The 15,909-nt window shown below is 40.5% G+C and overlaps 1 protein-coding gene across 2 annotated transcripts in view; it reads right to left on the reverse strand.

The window, feature by feature from the left end:
- The window catches only part of rab6ba (RAB6B, member RAS oncogene family a), a 68,725-nt gene that overhangs the window by 35,969 nt on the left and 16,847 nt on the right, over positions 1–15,909 (reverse strand). The gene's annotated exons all lie outside the window — the stretch shown is intronic.

Consider the following 15,909-nt stretch of genomic DNA (forward strand, 5'->3'; position numbering starts at 1 on the left):
TAATCTAATGAGAATGCAATTATCATTTCATCAGCTATGACACTTTACATAATATAATATCGAGTCTCAACCTTCTTACAGTGAAGGTTTAAGGACCGGCTCCTCAAAGGGTCCAATCTGTTCCACTTTGCAAAGCTTGAAAATTGCAGTGAAATCATTAATATGTTCAGTTTTTCAATAAAAATGAGAATCTAAAAATGTAGGCTGGAGTCTATCCCAGCTGTCATATGGTGAAGGGTGGGGTCCACCTGGGACAGGCTGGCACTGCACTCCAATTGTTCATAATCCGTTTTTCAAACAGATGATTCAATAAAGCTGTACTTGCATTTCTTTGGTTTTAAAGAATGATTTTTAGGGTATAATTTTACTGATCTGGTCCACCTGAGATAAAAATGGGCTTTGGATGCAAAATAAAACAAGTCTAAGTTCCCCTGGTAGTCAAATACGCCTGCCATCACAACGTGTCCTGTAGCTGTGTTGTGATATCCATATTAACACTGGTCTCACTCCTAACTGGCTATTTGTTAAGCATAAAAGCAAAATCTAACAGAATAGTTTCAGTGCCTAACTTACAGTTAAAGAAAGCGAGAGTAAACAAAACACAAAACAAACCATGTACTGCAGGTTCACAGTGTTGTGATCCACCTGCCTACCTCTGTCAGTAGTATGAGCATCAGTTATAACTTAATAATCTATTTCAAAGGAACTGAACTCAATAAAGGCTTCCATTATCAGCGATTGTTATAACAAAGACCTATGTCTCTTTTACACCAAAGTATCCCTAAACATCTTCATCACATGTTTAAAATAATGTACAATAACAGTGTTTACTAAAAATGCCTGCCCTACATTTCTTTTGTAGCATGAATGACTTCATGAATTGCATTAAAGATGTTCTACATGTCCCCGAATGTGTCTGACAGGTCTGATGTTTGTTTCATGTTATGTGCTGATAAATGGATGAAAAACTCATTTCAAATCTCTTCAATGATTCATTCATCATTTTAGGATCATAAGTCATATTTTGAGGTCCAGAAAAGAAGGCTGGTTAGAAATTACTGACTTATTGATAAATAGCACAAATGGTTTTCAAATTTTGTTTTCCCTCAATGGGTTTATTAATGATGGAGAATGGGGAAAAGCAAAAGCCGACAGGAATCAATCACGCCCCCCTTCTTGTATGCATTTAGCAGCAGTGCAGATGGTAAAGAGCCAGCTCATACCATCTCACTCATACAGTGATATGCACTACGGTTCAGTCTGAAAAGCCACTGGTCAGCAAGTATGTTGCAGACTGTGGATGGTGCAATATCAAAGAGTATAAAATATAACTGTATAAATAAACCTGACATTTAACAAAGTGTGCGGGGGCAAATGGCTATTAGAGTGGCCTCACAACACTCAGATCCACAGGTTATGAATAAAGACAGATAGTAACCAGAGATAAACAAGCAGATGAATCCGTCAAAGTAAGAAAAACTGCAGTCCCACTAATGTCCACTGGAGGCTCTAACACTGAGTCAGTATCCACACACTCCCGGATTAAAATGTCTACCAGCACTGCAGAATTAAACTTGTTTATTGGCTGCTACAAAAAACAGTTTGTATGGATAGTTTCCTCTTTCAGAACAACTGCATGGCTTGGCTAAATTTTTGAGGTCCACCACTTAATCTTATTAAACTGCTCATCTGTAACCTCATAGCTGCTCATCTATATGCTGTATACCCTCAGTGAAGCTATGCAACAAGATTTTTTGCTGCTGCCCTGCCAGGTTCATGAGAAATAAATGCACCAGCTCGCTCAGTAAACATAATCTGTCTTATATTCACAGTTCATCAAATGGGCACCCAGTTGCAATTGTTTGCAGAGAGAGTTTTAATTAGGCAGACTAATTGCATGTGTCTGTGCCCTCACTTGGTCTCCTTATCTGCAAGGCAGGATCTACAGCGTAGCTACTGATTATGATCTCATGCTAATTTATCAATATATCATCTAACTTACTTAAGATGCCATCTAATTTAACAAGCTCTGCTAATTCAGTCATGCTTTATTGGTAATTAAAACTCCATCATGACTCATCTAGTCCACTGTACAATATGAAGTCAAAGACTATGAAGGCTGATGGCAGGGCAAATAATAGGAAACCAAGATAATAAACATAAAAACATTTCCACATATCAAATACTCATCGTCTTTCAACAAAAGAGTGTCAAGGCAAGACGCTACCATTGTGTTTATGTTTGTTTGGTGGCCAAGACCTTGGAATAACCAGCAAAGCCCCTTCACCAATCCCACACCCAGACACACTGGCATGGTACTGAGCAGGGTCATTTAATGCTTTACAAGTAAAATTTTAAAATCTTGGAATGTTAGTCAGTAATAATGCTAGTTTGTAAGTATTATAATTAGGAATCAACCAGCTCTGTGGAGAAGCAGTTAGCACTGTTGCCTCACAGCAAGAAGGTCCTACTTTGAAATCCACCATGGTTGTCTGTCTCTCTGTTTTAGCCCTGCGACAGACTGGTGATCTGGCCAGGGTGTACCCTACCTCTTGCCGTATGATAGCTGGGATAGGCTCCAGCTCCCCTGCGACCATAATAAGGATTAGTGGAAGAGATATTCCTGATGAATATTAGGAATCGAGACATCCTTCAACATGGCTCATTGTGATTGATTTCCAGATTATAGGCAAGAGGAAGGAGAACAGAGGTGAAAAAGAGACAAAAATAAGAATAATGACAAAACCGAAAAGAAAGTAATTAACAAAGTGAGAACTGGGAGGGCACCTGGGGGTAGACTCAAAACTACTGGACAGATTTTTTATATTTGGAGAAGATGACACCACCGTGTCTAGACTTCTGAAAGATGAAGATGACGAATGGATGAAATCCGCTGAAGCAAAGAAAACTGACACACAGACCAGAAAAAGGGAAACAACAGATTTTTCTCATTTCTCTCAGTCCTCTTTCCTGCCCGTGACCTGGAAAGCCACGTCTCTGTGCCACACTAAAGGATGTTTCGGTCCTAAAATGCATTTGGAGGATGGAGGAGGTTGTCAGAGGAGTTATAATCCAGGATCAACAGGTAGATCATTTACAGTCATTTACTGTTCCTTCGGGTATAACAGAGGCGTGGCACACAGCTGGAACATACCAAGCAGGGAGGGAGGAGGACTCTTTAAACAACTCGTTATTTTCATTTATATCAAATTATAATAAGGGGTTACTATGATCACATACAGGTAACGCTGTGACGCAGTTATGTGATGCCTTGCTGCATTAAATTCAACACTCGTGGCTACATTTATGTCATAAGTTGTGTTACAAAGGTCTTCAAATATCTACATGAGCTGAGGACAGAAATAAAGTGTCAGATGTGCCATGTTATTCCTGTGCACTTACGTAACGATCAGCTGATTTCAGTTTGTGTGCAGGGAGAAGGAAAAAGGTCAAGCAAAGTTGTGAGAAGTGGAAATACAGACTTTTTTAATTTCATGAGCACGATGATAAAGTGGAAAAACTGCGTCCGGGATAGAAACAACTTCATTACGCTACTAACACAGAATGATGTTAGAGGCGAGTGCATAATGACCTCAGCCCTGCATCCACAGCATGGTCTTCAACAGCTAACACGTTGAGCACGTTGCACCCTTCCAGTCACCACCAGCGTTTCCAGTATGATCACTGTGGAGATCACAGTGAAATGCTTTTTGGCTGATTTTCAGCTTTGCTATCATACTTAAAGAGTAAAAGAAGATCTTGTGTGTCCTAGTTAGAATACAAACATCAGTGTGTAGGACAATAGCCTAAAGTGAGGCAGCCAGGTACCCACAGCAGTTTTAATGTTTAAACTTAACCAGATAAAGTCTTTTACATTAATATCCTAGTTAGAAGTAACACTGGAAAACCTCCATCTTCTGTCTTTTTAAAGTACAAATTATTAATTTAATTGATAAATATAAACAATAATTGTGGGAAATGTGCATCAAGAAACACAAAACATTAGATTTGAGCTTGTGGGTATTCCACAAGCTCCTTTCAAACCATGCTGTCCTGTCACAGGATGGCAAACTGCCAATTAAAAGTAGCCCTGAATATAAAAACGCAATGAGCGCTCTTGAGCCTGACATCATAAAATACAGACGTACTTAGGCCATAAAGCCCAACTTATCATGCAGTTGTGCCAAATGTCATATTTAATTGACATCACTTTAAAATGCCGTTGCCTCGATTCCTCTCTCCTTGGCTCCTCTGCTCGCACCTGTGGGAGGGACTAAAACGCGAGGAGAAGAAGTAGTGATGTACAAACGGAGAGATGAGAAAGCAGGAAAAGAATGTCACTTATCTCATAACATGGTATGCGTGTGTGTTTATGGGAAACAGTCAGGTGAACTGTGGAGTTTTCAGTCACCATTTCTGCCCTGGGCATTTGAAGCCTTCACATGAACGCTTATCAGAGGGAGAAAAACATTAGGACACTGAGTTTGATCCAGCATCCTCGCTGCTGACTCATCCTGAGCCACCGCTGAGCAGCATGAGACAGCACTTTGTGAGCCTCTCAGTCACTGCTTTCAAAACTCAGGGACAGACAGCACGTCCTTATTTCTTCCTCTGACTCGAGTAAATCTGAACAGACACTTCTTCTTCATCTTTGTTCCCACAGAGGGAACATTCACCACATCCCAGTTTAATTTGTCCTGGAGGGACTCTCTGGACACTCATTCTCATAAACAGGATGTCAAGCAAACAAAAACACTTCCCAATCCCTCCTACAGCCCTCTCCCCCTCTGAAAAGGCTGCACTTAGCGTTAGTTAAATTTTTGTCAGTATCTTCAGATGTAACTGCAGGTCTGTTTGTGTGAATTTAATTACCAGGGAAACAGGAAGCTTAGTTACGCTCACGGCTGCAATAATTTAGTGGATCTTCTGTTAGGCTAAAAAGAAATGATTAACAAGGCAGATTTTTGATTACATTTCAGAATTAGCTCTGCATTTCTGAGCATTTCCTCCTCATAATCATTTCATCCTCTTTTGCTATTAACACCGTTTTAGAGATTATGATGGGATTCGCGTGATTAGTAGCTCTAGTCAGACATACAAATGTAAAAAAAAAAAAAAGCCGCTGCTAAAGCTGCAGCAGCGATGACAGCAATAACCTCTTTTCATTCAGGTTCTAATAGAGGTGCGTTCTCGTGGCGCAGAGGGATCACAGAGAGAAACTGTAGCTTATTAAATTTCAAAATGAAGGACAACATGAAATAAAAAGTTCAACTGCAATTTAAACTGCTCGACTACAAGCCAAAAATACACCAGGGGGCGGCGTAACAGAGACGTGCAGGGTTAGAACAGACCTAGCCTTTAGAATTAGACTGTTCCACAAAAATAAAGAACATATTACCAATGCAAATGTAAACAATGTCCTTAAATGACTGCATTTACCTTTATTTTATACAAGTTTTGTATTCCGTTACTTATACCTATACTTAAACTTATCTATTTCTTGTATATTTGCTTCAAATGTTTTGATCTGATGTTTCTAAGTAACAGCCACTTTTCTGAGGGCAAACCCAAATATTCACAGGACTGTTTAATACCTAATTCTTTATTTAGTCATGTTGTGATCCGCAGCTATGATATCTGATATGTTATGTTAAATTATGGGTCATTTCCAGTGTTTGTTTATTAATTAATAAGTCTAGTTATTAACGGGCCACCATGATCGAGACTGGTAGCGATTAAAAACTGGGATCATTTTCAGGGCTTTTGCTTAAACTGACTGTAAACATGAGTCAGAAATACTCTGACACGTCAATACAAACAGAAATAAAGACACTTCACTCTGGCCAAATCGTGTATAATGCTGCTGTTCTCATCTGCTGATGCCGCGACTTTACATTTATTTTATGATTAATTCGTTAGAAAAAGAAAGCCCAGCTGGATTTCATTGTACCCGTCATGGACCCAGACAACAAAATCCTTTTGTATTTTGGGATGTTTATGTTCTAGTTCTGTACCTAGTTAGTATTGTTGATAGTACCAAGGACAATGACATTAAAGATCATTCATAAAAAAACAGTGTTCCTGCAACTCTCTGGTGTATGGGAAACAGGAATGAGGACATAAAAACTACCCTGATTGTCTTATTAAGCACCGACATCCCAGCTCAACTATTTACCGTCTCTGTAATTTCTTTATTCTTCCACAAGATATACATTTTCTACTCAGAGTTGTATACTGTTACTTTTTTCATGCTTTTATACTTAAGCTAGTGATGAAACTGCTTTCTGATATAGATAAATTCTTATGTACATCTTAAGTCTAGATGTAAAATGTATCGCCTGTTACAATCCTAGTTAGTCTTTGTGAAATGAAACTCAACAGGTAAGGTTTTTAAAAAAGTGCTAAAACTGATGAATGCTTGCATTGCTGGCAAAGCTAAGTCAGACTCATTTCTATTGGATGTTGGACACCAGGACTGAACTTTTTTCACATGTCCAAATTTTTAAGGACAAAGTTTCTAGGTACGACAAAAAAAAAAAGTGTTAGATTTGGCGATCACAGGATCCCATTTCTGCTTTTTCCAGATGACGTGATTCCTTTGGCTGCATCGATTGGTGACACATTGGAGTGGTGGTTTGAAGCCACACACAAAGTGACAAAAATACATTTTGGGACCTCCAAGTCTGTCGGCTACAGAGCTTCCAGTGCTCCACATCGAAAGGAGCCAACTGAGATGGTTCAGGCATCTGACCAGGACATCACCTGTGTTTTGGGCATGTCCAACTGGAAGGAGACTCATGGGCGCATAAAGGACATGCCATAGAGATGATGTCTCTCAGCTGGCTCACGAACGATTCCCACCAGATGGGCTGGAGAAGTTTGTCTAGATGTGTAAAAGTACACGATGCCCTGATAATACTACATAACAAACAGGATAGTCCCTGTGTGAAGGCAATGAGGCCACTTTTACTGCTATCATCTACTTTGATAGTTTGATGAAATCCCCCTCAAACTCCAGGCCGACTGTGCAAATGGCTCATCTTGACATTTAGGCTATTCAGCAAAGCTCTTTCTTCAGTGTCTGAAGCCTATTGATTACCCTCACACTCTAATTGAAGTAGATGGAGAGTGCAAGTTGCTCTTGTGCAAATGGCCCACTATTTACAACACATAGCTCTGACAGCAGCAGCAGCCTCATTCACCCAAACCGTCTCCACGTGGCTCTCACCAGCAGACCTGAACCTGTTAATAAAGACCCAGTGGGCTCATTTTAAGAGCAGCGCACTCAGGTCCCGATCTGCTGCCGGACTCAAAAGAGAGGTCTTGAAATGACTATGCTAATGTCCTTCTTTGTGTTGCCTTTATTATGGCCTATGAGGACTGTGGAGAGACGGCTGCTTCATTGTATGAAAAAGATGTCAAATTATTCATTTTACTTGGTTTTGCTGCAAGCCTACATTACGCAGCAGTGTTTGGGAACAATTGTTATTTCTATTGTCATTTTCAATTGGCCGTGAACACTTTATTCAAATGGATGTGGTAATTTTAGACGGCTCATTCTTCTGTTACATAGCAGCAGCAGGGGTTAGAGAGGACGAAATCATGAGGTTACATAAGACATTTTAAATCTTTAACGTTGTCGTGCAGCATTGTATGTGAACTCGATGACATCCTCTTCTATTTAAACCTGCAGTCATATGACAGCACCAACCCAGGTGACTGTTTCATGACACTTCATCTCTAGAAACATATCTGCATAGAAACACACAGAATCTAACCAATTACATTTGACCAAAGGAGATGTGTTTGCTCAAAAACATTATTGAAACCATTGGTTATGACCTGAGAAAGAGTTAGTTTTTTTAATTATCCTTTTTTAACCCCTCAAGTGACAAACTATGTTGGCTAAAATGACTATTTTGGCTAACTATTTTGGTAAATGTCATTCATCAATTTTAAACTACAAATTAACTCAATTATTTACACAATCTCCTTCTGTCAGTTCTTCCAAAACAAATTTTCTTTGTCTAACTGAATGTTTGAGTGACTTAATATTACTGTATGCTTGCATTTTAACACCAAAAAATGCGAGAAAGGTGGAGAAAACCTGTCAAAAAATGTTTTTCTTTTTAACATTGTTTTCTGAAATTTCCAGACTTTTAGATTAATGTACAAAAAACTGATTTCATTCATCGTTTTTTATTTTCCACGAGTCTTTGACTTGAAAATGTCAAGTCACTGAATTATTGTGTTTTAGTTATGATGCAAATAGAGAAACTGTCACTTGTATTACATTTGTAAATAATTAAACTTTGATAAAAATCCTACCGAGGAAACAGTTGATCAACTGCAATTCACACAGCATTATCGTCATAGGCTAAAGGTGGAATAGTAACCAATATCACTAATGGGGCAAATTTCACTTCCTGACTCATCAAGTCCCATGAGGCTTTGTTGTTTATTTGTGGTGTATGCATTAGAAACAGAAATTGGAAAATAGTGGAAAGTCCAGATTGTCTTGATTGTGTCATTGCTTGGCTTTTGTTGTCCTGGGAGTCTCGGGCTACATCTTTGGCTGGCTTTTCTTTTTCTACATCACACTGAGATGAACCAAGGCCTGAGGATGAAGCGCAATGGTCCCACAAATGTGTCCATCTGCATACGTGTTTTTCATTTGCACAGCAAATGGAAAGGAGTGTTCACATACCACAAACCTGCAACTGTGTAGTACTTCAAAATCACAACTGCACATTAGCGGATTTGGATGATGTATGTCGGTCAATTGCTTATTTGTTGACAAGTGAGTCGGAATAGGGAGGGAGTTCACCGGGAACGGGCAAGGCATGGAAAAACCATAAAAGACCAAAAATACTACATGGAAACTACAAACAGTGGCTGCAGTGGACACTTGTCATTGTTTTTAACACTCGATTTCACTTTAGCTTTTTGTATGTTAGAACACACTTCTCCGCCATTGGCTGCAGTGTATTGTACCAAATATTGTATACACTGCCTCCACTGACAACAAAAACTCTCTGCAGACAGACTACCCCCACTCAACCCTAAAACAAGCATTCGTCAGCAGACGAACTGAGAGGTTCCAGGTTGAATGTGAGAAGAGGTCAGAGGGCTGGTGCACTATGAAGCAACATTAATGGGTTTGTGAAATCTGTTGAGCTTACAGCCAGCTTTCTAATGTCATGACTAGGGATTGTGAACAGATTCTCGTAGAGAACCAGTTGTCAGTAACTAAATTCCTTGGTATTATTGGTCCGCCTGCATATCATTTCCACTCATCAGTTCGACCTGCACTTGCACTACAACCAGCTGATAACTTTTATTTTTATTGCACAATGCATTTGTTTATCTGAATACTGCCTATTCAGATAAACTTTTCCAATAGCGGTTGTCAATATTGGCTAAAATCTGAAATAAAGTTTCTAGTCTTAGCTTTATATAATCTTACAAAAAAGGAGGAGTTTCCTAATATAGTCATCTCAGGAATTAAAGACCCAGCTACCTGCTTTTCAAGCCTTCTTTTACCAAGGAGAAGTAATTGAAATGGCTGGTTTCAGATGAAGTCTGAACTCCTCCAAGGCCCACTGAAGGAAAATATAAATCACTGTGATAAATGTGAAGTGTGAATCATTCAATGCTACTGTAGTGGAGTCTAAGAATAAAAATACAGAGCTGGAATGAAAATATTAGGTCCCCTTTAACATCAAATAGACTCATTCCTGTTGTTAACATATAAATACACAGAGTAAGCCAATAATTCTACAGTCACCTCTAAATAAAGGGTAAAATAGAATTTTAATGAAGTCTCTACTTGGAGTGATGCTTCAAAGAGTTTGCACAGTGAGTTAGCAAAATGACAGCCAATTAACTGAAAGTGCCGGGCACCTGCTGCGGCACAACCTGCACTTTTATCACCCGGACACCGCTGAGCCCAGTCAGCACACTGCTCATCAAGGCGTCTCTTAAGAGCTCAAAATGCAATTTATGGCAGGTTAAAGGCCCTGCATGGTCAGGCTCACACTAGGTTCTGCTATTTGTGAACCATGCATCCATAAAACGAGTTGGTTACAGACTCGCTCCTCTCTACACATACAGTCAGTGACAAGAAAAACTAATGTGTGATGAATATAGTAGAAAAAGGAATCCATTAACTATACTCAGTGGCAATGTACCTGGAGAGAACCCACGCAAACATGAAGAGAACATGCAAACTCCACGCAGAAAGATGGGCCTGATAGTGGAATTGAACTCAGGACCTGCTTGCTGTGAGGCAACAATGCTAACTACCGTGCTGCCCTTTTTTCCTTTTACCAGTATTGTAATATTACATGTGTAGTATGCATGTGCACAATTGCTTTTTAATGGCAAAGACTGACATAAATTACTTAATTTAGAAAAGCTTGAGACTTTTAATTCAAACTAAAAATACTCTTCTGCAAAGTTTATATTTTTTCTGTGAATCTTAGGGGTTTTGATGTTGTTAGTGCAAAATATGGCTGCACAAAATGTTCTTAATAAACCTATTACTGTTGCAGTACTTGATACAGGGGTGTCAAATGAGCAGCCCAGTTTTCATAACTGGCTCACCAAGGGGCAAACTTAATAATTATTTCAGCAAACGTTTTCAAATTGTAAACAAATATGGTTTAAAACAGTGTTTCTGTCGCTGCCTATGCACACGGTTGTTGAATTTAACTGCACCTATGAAATGAAATTATTTGCTTGGATTATGTTTTTGCTTCGTGAACGTTATAACATAAATATCATCTCATAAAATTACTTCTGTGCCTTTAAAAATGTATGTAAACACATTGCTATAATTCCTAAACAGGTAATCCATTACTTTTGTTAAATTCCTTGAGTTAAAGCTGAGAGTCTGCATCCCTTTAACATCTTTATTGTTTTATTTTAAAAACCCTGTGGTGGTGGCAAACTTACAAAAATTGTGAAAAGAGTCCCTTTGTCTTTAAAACAAAAAAGCGTAATGTGAAAAGTGAAGTTTTCACAGGAGTTGTGCAATCCTGCGAAAAACAAAATGCTCCCCACGATACAAGTTACCGCCATCTTTAGCAGCAACAACTTGAAGTACTGGTTTTCTCCCTGACTTTATCAGTCTCTCACATTGCTGTGGAGGAATTTTGGCCCACCCTTCTTAACAGCGTGGCTTCAGTTCAGTCAAGTTTGCATTTGGCATTCACTTATGTGCAGCTCTCTTTAAGGTCATTTCAGTCAGGTTAAGGTCGGGACTTGGACTGGTTCATTAAAACAGTGTGATTCCTTTCTTTTTCAGCCAATCAGCTGTAGTTTTGCTGCTGTGCTTGGGACTGTTGTCCTGTTGCATGACCCAATTTCAACCAAGTACTAACTGTCAGACAGATGGCCTCACATCTGACTCTAAATACTTTGTTATACAGAGGAGTTCATGGTTACCTCGGTGACTGCAAGGTGTTCGGGTCCGGCAGCTACAAAACAACGCTAAATCATCACCCATCCACTTGGCTTTTGCAGTTTCTCTGAGCATTGGATGGTGCGACAGTGGTATGAATTTGCTCATACCTGAATACTCCAGACCAGCAAACAGCCAAAACCTCTGCCTTTATAGAGTTGTTCGCTGTTGCTGATAATCAGCTATTCAAGTGCATTTGTTTAGCGACCCCATGTTGCTACTTGCCCTCATAATTCCCGTGGAACCAGTAAGAGTGTACTTAGTTTTTCACAGAAGTGCAAAGAGTGCTGTGAAACGTTTTTTCCCCAATGACTGTATTTCAAAGAAAATTGATGGCATAGCCAATAACTCAAGGGTTTTTTTGAGGAGATGAAAACAGATGCACACAAAAGTGGACAACGAACACACATACAGAGATAAAACTACAATAAACTTCCAACAGCCTCTTCCTGCTGATCTCTGTCAAGCTGAATAATACACTAACTTGTCCATTCAGCCCTGAAGCTGTGTGCCAAGTCGGCAGGTAAAACCACTGCTGGTCACTCTGCGGCAGGCATCATGGAATACCCTCCAGGTCTTGGCAGCCAATCAGAGCAGAGCAGTGCTTTTTACATGGGCCTGGTTCCCACTTGTAGGAGACGGCTAAAAATAATGCAGTGCGTGTCATTCTTTTGCACGACACTGAGATGAGTGCTCAACCCACAGGAGATGGGCAGATATCCAAAATTTATCAATGAATGAGGTAGCTGAGAAGAATATGTGGCTATTTGTGGTTGTCCTCACAGGGAAAGGAGAACAGAAAGATCTGGAGGAGATACAGACCTGCGGGAGAGATACTGACTCCTGCATCTGTGCACTTGTTTATTCATAGTCACAGCAGCCGATACCCAGAACCCAGCGAGAGGATGCCAAAGAGCAGATGGCCTCCAAATGATTTTCCAACAGTCTAAGTGGAAATGATATGCATATTAACAAATCAAAAGAAACTGCTACCAATTGAGAAGCCAAAAATGTTTCTGTCTAAAACTTTTCAGTTTCGTGCTGGTAAAATTATATTAACAGCTAACAATCACAAACTACCTGTATGTGAAAATAATCACAAATTCCAAGTTCACATTCTGCTCTCATTAGCATCACATGCAGTTTAAAGGAGAAATCAACAATATTCTACATTTGGACACCACGGCGCCAGCTGCTAGGCCCAAGGCTGGAGCCCACCAAAACAACTCCCTGATAACGACTGTGTGATGACTATTCTTCCCATCCCATGAAGGACACCTGGATCGGCTGGAGGACTGTTTACTTAGCCTGATACAGCGAAGGACACTGTCTCAGCTGAACTATGGACACGCACACACATACACTTACACTGATAAGCACGCACTCATCCCCCTCCCTTCCAAACGCCTTCGATGCTTGTTCCTGCGGGGGAAGGCAGCGGGTCTGCGTGCCGCGCTGAAATGATAGCATGGTGCAGGACGACTGCTGTGTTCCTTCGAATCACTCCCCACCCCCCTATCCATCCCCTGTGGCTTGTCATGTGCTCTGATGTTGTGATGTGGACATTAATGTGCTCTCTGTGCAGAGGAGTTTTTTTTGTTTCCTGTTCTCATGCTGTCCTCCCATAGGTTGCCCAGCGTGTGAAGAGGTCTCTTTTTTTCCTCTTGTACTTTTCCCAATGTTGTGTAATTTTTTCAGTGTTATTCTCCCAACGCTGCCGGTCTCCGACTGTATTCCCATGTGATGTCTTGTTGTTGTGTGTGTAAGTCGGGGGGGGTCCTATTCCTCTGTGGGGCAACCTGCATATGGCCAATAAAGCATTCATTCATTCATTACGTCACCTAATGCCATGTAAGGTTTTTGTGTGCCTGGATGAACTGAAGTAAAAGTTCACACTGTACATTTTTCATACTGGTAAATAGGGATGGGTATCGTTTAGGTTTTATCCGATACCGGTGCCAAATCGGTACTTTTGAAACGGTGCCGGTGCTCAAACGGTGCTCAAACCGGTGCTTAAAGAATGGAGAACACAAAATTGGTCCAAAAACCTCTCATGTTCAGCTGGTTTTTTGTAAAGAGATAACAATGTTAGCCTTTTCTGCAGCTATGGGGTATATATGGTATCACTCTTGGCTGGAAGCAGTGCTTAATCAATGGAAAAAACACAAACTTTGTCCAAAACCTCTCATGTTTAACTGTTTTCCACTTTTTCTTTGGTCATTTTAGCCTTTTTGGCCAGGGTGAAGGGAGTATCTGCCATCAAACAAGAAGACAGCCACATGTAGCTATGATGATGTTTGCTAGTTCACCTTACATGCATTAATGTAATAACGTGGTGAGCCTACTCAACGTAAATTACACACGAACAACATTAAGCGACTCACGCAGAGAAGAACGGCTGCTGCCATCATCATCCGTCATCATTTCTGCTACACTGACAGGGCTAGGGGCCAGGACTCTCCTCTTCGGGGTTTTTGGGGGATATTGCTAACTCCGGGTCCGATAACAGGCAACCCACGCACAGTAGATGTGCTTGGTGTGAGGTCTCGCAGCAAGCTATCATACGGCGCATTTCTGGGCTTTTAAAAAAAATGCTATGCGTCGCCAGGTGTTTCATCGGATTTGAGGTGTTACCTCCTTTGACAGTATCACAGTATCAGCTTAAAGCACTTGTTGCAGGCTGCTGAGTTTGCATATTTTGCTGTGAAGTACAGCCAGACTTTTGACCGCTTCGCCTTGGGCATTTTTAATCTGTAGCTCTGCTCTAAAAGAACGCACGTACCTGGACCCGCCTACTATCCTCGGAAACGTAAAATGATTGGCTAGAAGTGTATCACGGCTCAGGAAAAAAAAAGCACCGAAATAAAGCACCGAAATGTGCGCTGCTTTTCGGTCTGGTTACTACCGTTTATGTCAGAACTGGTGCCATCATAGCACCGGACACCGGTACCCATCCCTACTGGTAAATCCCAAGACTAAGCCACTAGACATGAAAATGCCTCCAGCAAAATGTGGGACTCTGCTTCATCATCACACAGGTGGAATTATGCACCAAGCAAACACACATCTGGTCCGAATACGCTGGAGTCGACAAAGCCTGTCAACTGCCCATCACAAGCAAAGAAGGGTAGGTTGGGTTAAGCTTATTTCTTCTTAACAAATCCACCATTTCCAGTTGCATATTTTTATTCTTGTAATCTGTTGGAACTGCTTGGCATGAGTCAGTCCTTATAGAACCTGTACTAGGCTTTGGGTGATAAAACCATCATGATAGTTATCGCAAAATAACTTTTCTCCTATAGAAATATGAGATAGGTTCAATATAAAGTCGACAGAACCCATCTTCCCTGTTTTGACAGATGACACGAAAAGCCAACAACGATGAGAAAAGCCCTGAACAGAACCAATCGTGTTGTTGGAATAGATTTGGAGCCAAGTCGTTGGAGGAGCAGCCACTTATGCTGCTGTTTGGGCTACTGTAGCCGTACACACCGGTACACATATTAGATGTACGAGTGTGAGCGACATAAAAGAAAATGACAAAAGAGAATGCTAATGAAAACTCAGGGGACAGATTTAGCGAACACGACACCCCCCGGACACAGACCGAGACTCAAAAGACAAGGACACTGTTACAAAGAGGGTCCAAGGAATATGGTAGTGTGGAGAGATTTGGGCGATATACCCTCCTAGGACCTGGCGTCCACATATGTGGACATCACATTTTGGGTTATTTAGACCAAAATACTCAATTTTTCTCTACATGGGCCTGATATCCACTTACGAGGACATTACACTGCTACTGTTCTATCAAAATTTTAAACGAATATCCTCATATGTGGCTCTTATTTTTCTTAAAAACAAAAATGAGGTAAAAAAAAAAAAAAAAAATCTGGTAATTCTTTGTTTTTACATTCATCGGGCCCCAATATGCCCAAATATCAAAGAGAAATTAAACACGCATGTCGTGGAAGAGTTCGGGTCTTAGGAGGTTAAAGACCGACTGTAAACTGCCCGAAGCAAATTTCAATAAATTCAATAAATGGAAGGTGCCGTGAATCTTTTTAAACACCTGAACCGATGCTTTCCTTTAGAGCGCACACAATGCAAGACTTTTCACTTCCAGACTACTGTACCATGCATTGCAACAAGGAAACGCAGTGACATCACAACTGCAAAAATGTCAGATTTAAGCAGCTGATTGAACTAACTAATCCTCGTCACCAACTCCATAGCCACTAACATTTCCCTCTGACGGCTTTTTCCAGGTGCACGCAGAGTGTAGAGAGAGAGACGAACAGCTACCACAACGCATCCATAGACAAACCTCACTGCTCACTTCACTGTGATAGTACTGCCCTTTGCAATAAACATCTATTTATTTATTCTTTTAAGTGAACGACGGCTGAGTGAATATATGAGTTTGTGTGTTTACATTTAAAGCT

This window comes from Copadichromis virginalis, linkage group LG23, assembly GCF_057382275.1.
Source record: "Copadichromis virginalis isolate Kocher_CV1m ecotype Utaka linkage group LG23, C_Virginalis_male_GT1.1, whole genome shotgun sequence".
Taxonomy (NCBI): domain Eukaryota; kingdom Metazoa; phylum Chordata; class Actinopteri; order Cichliformes; family Cichlidae; genus Copadichromis; species Copadichromis virginalis.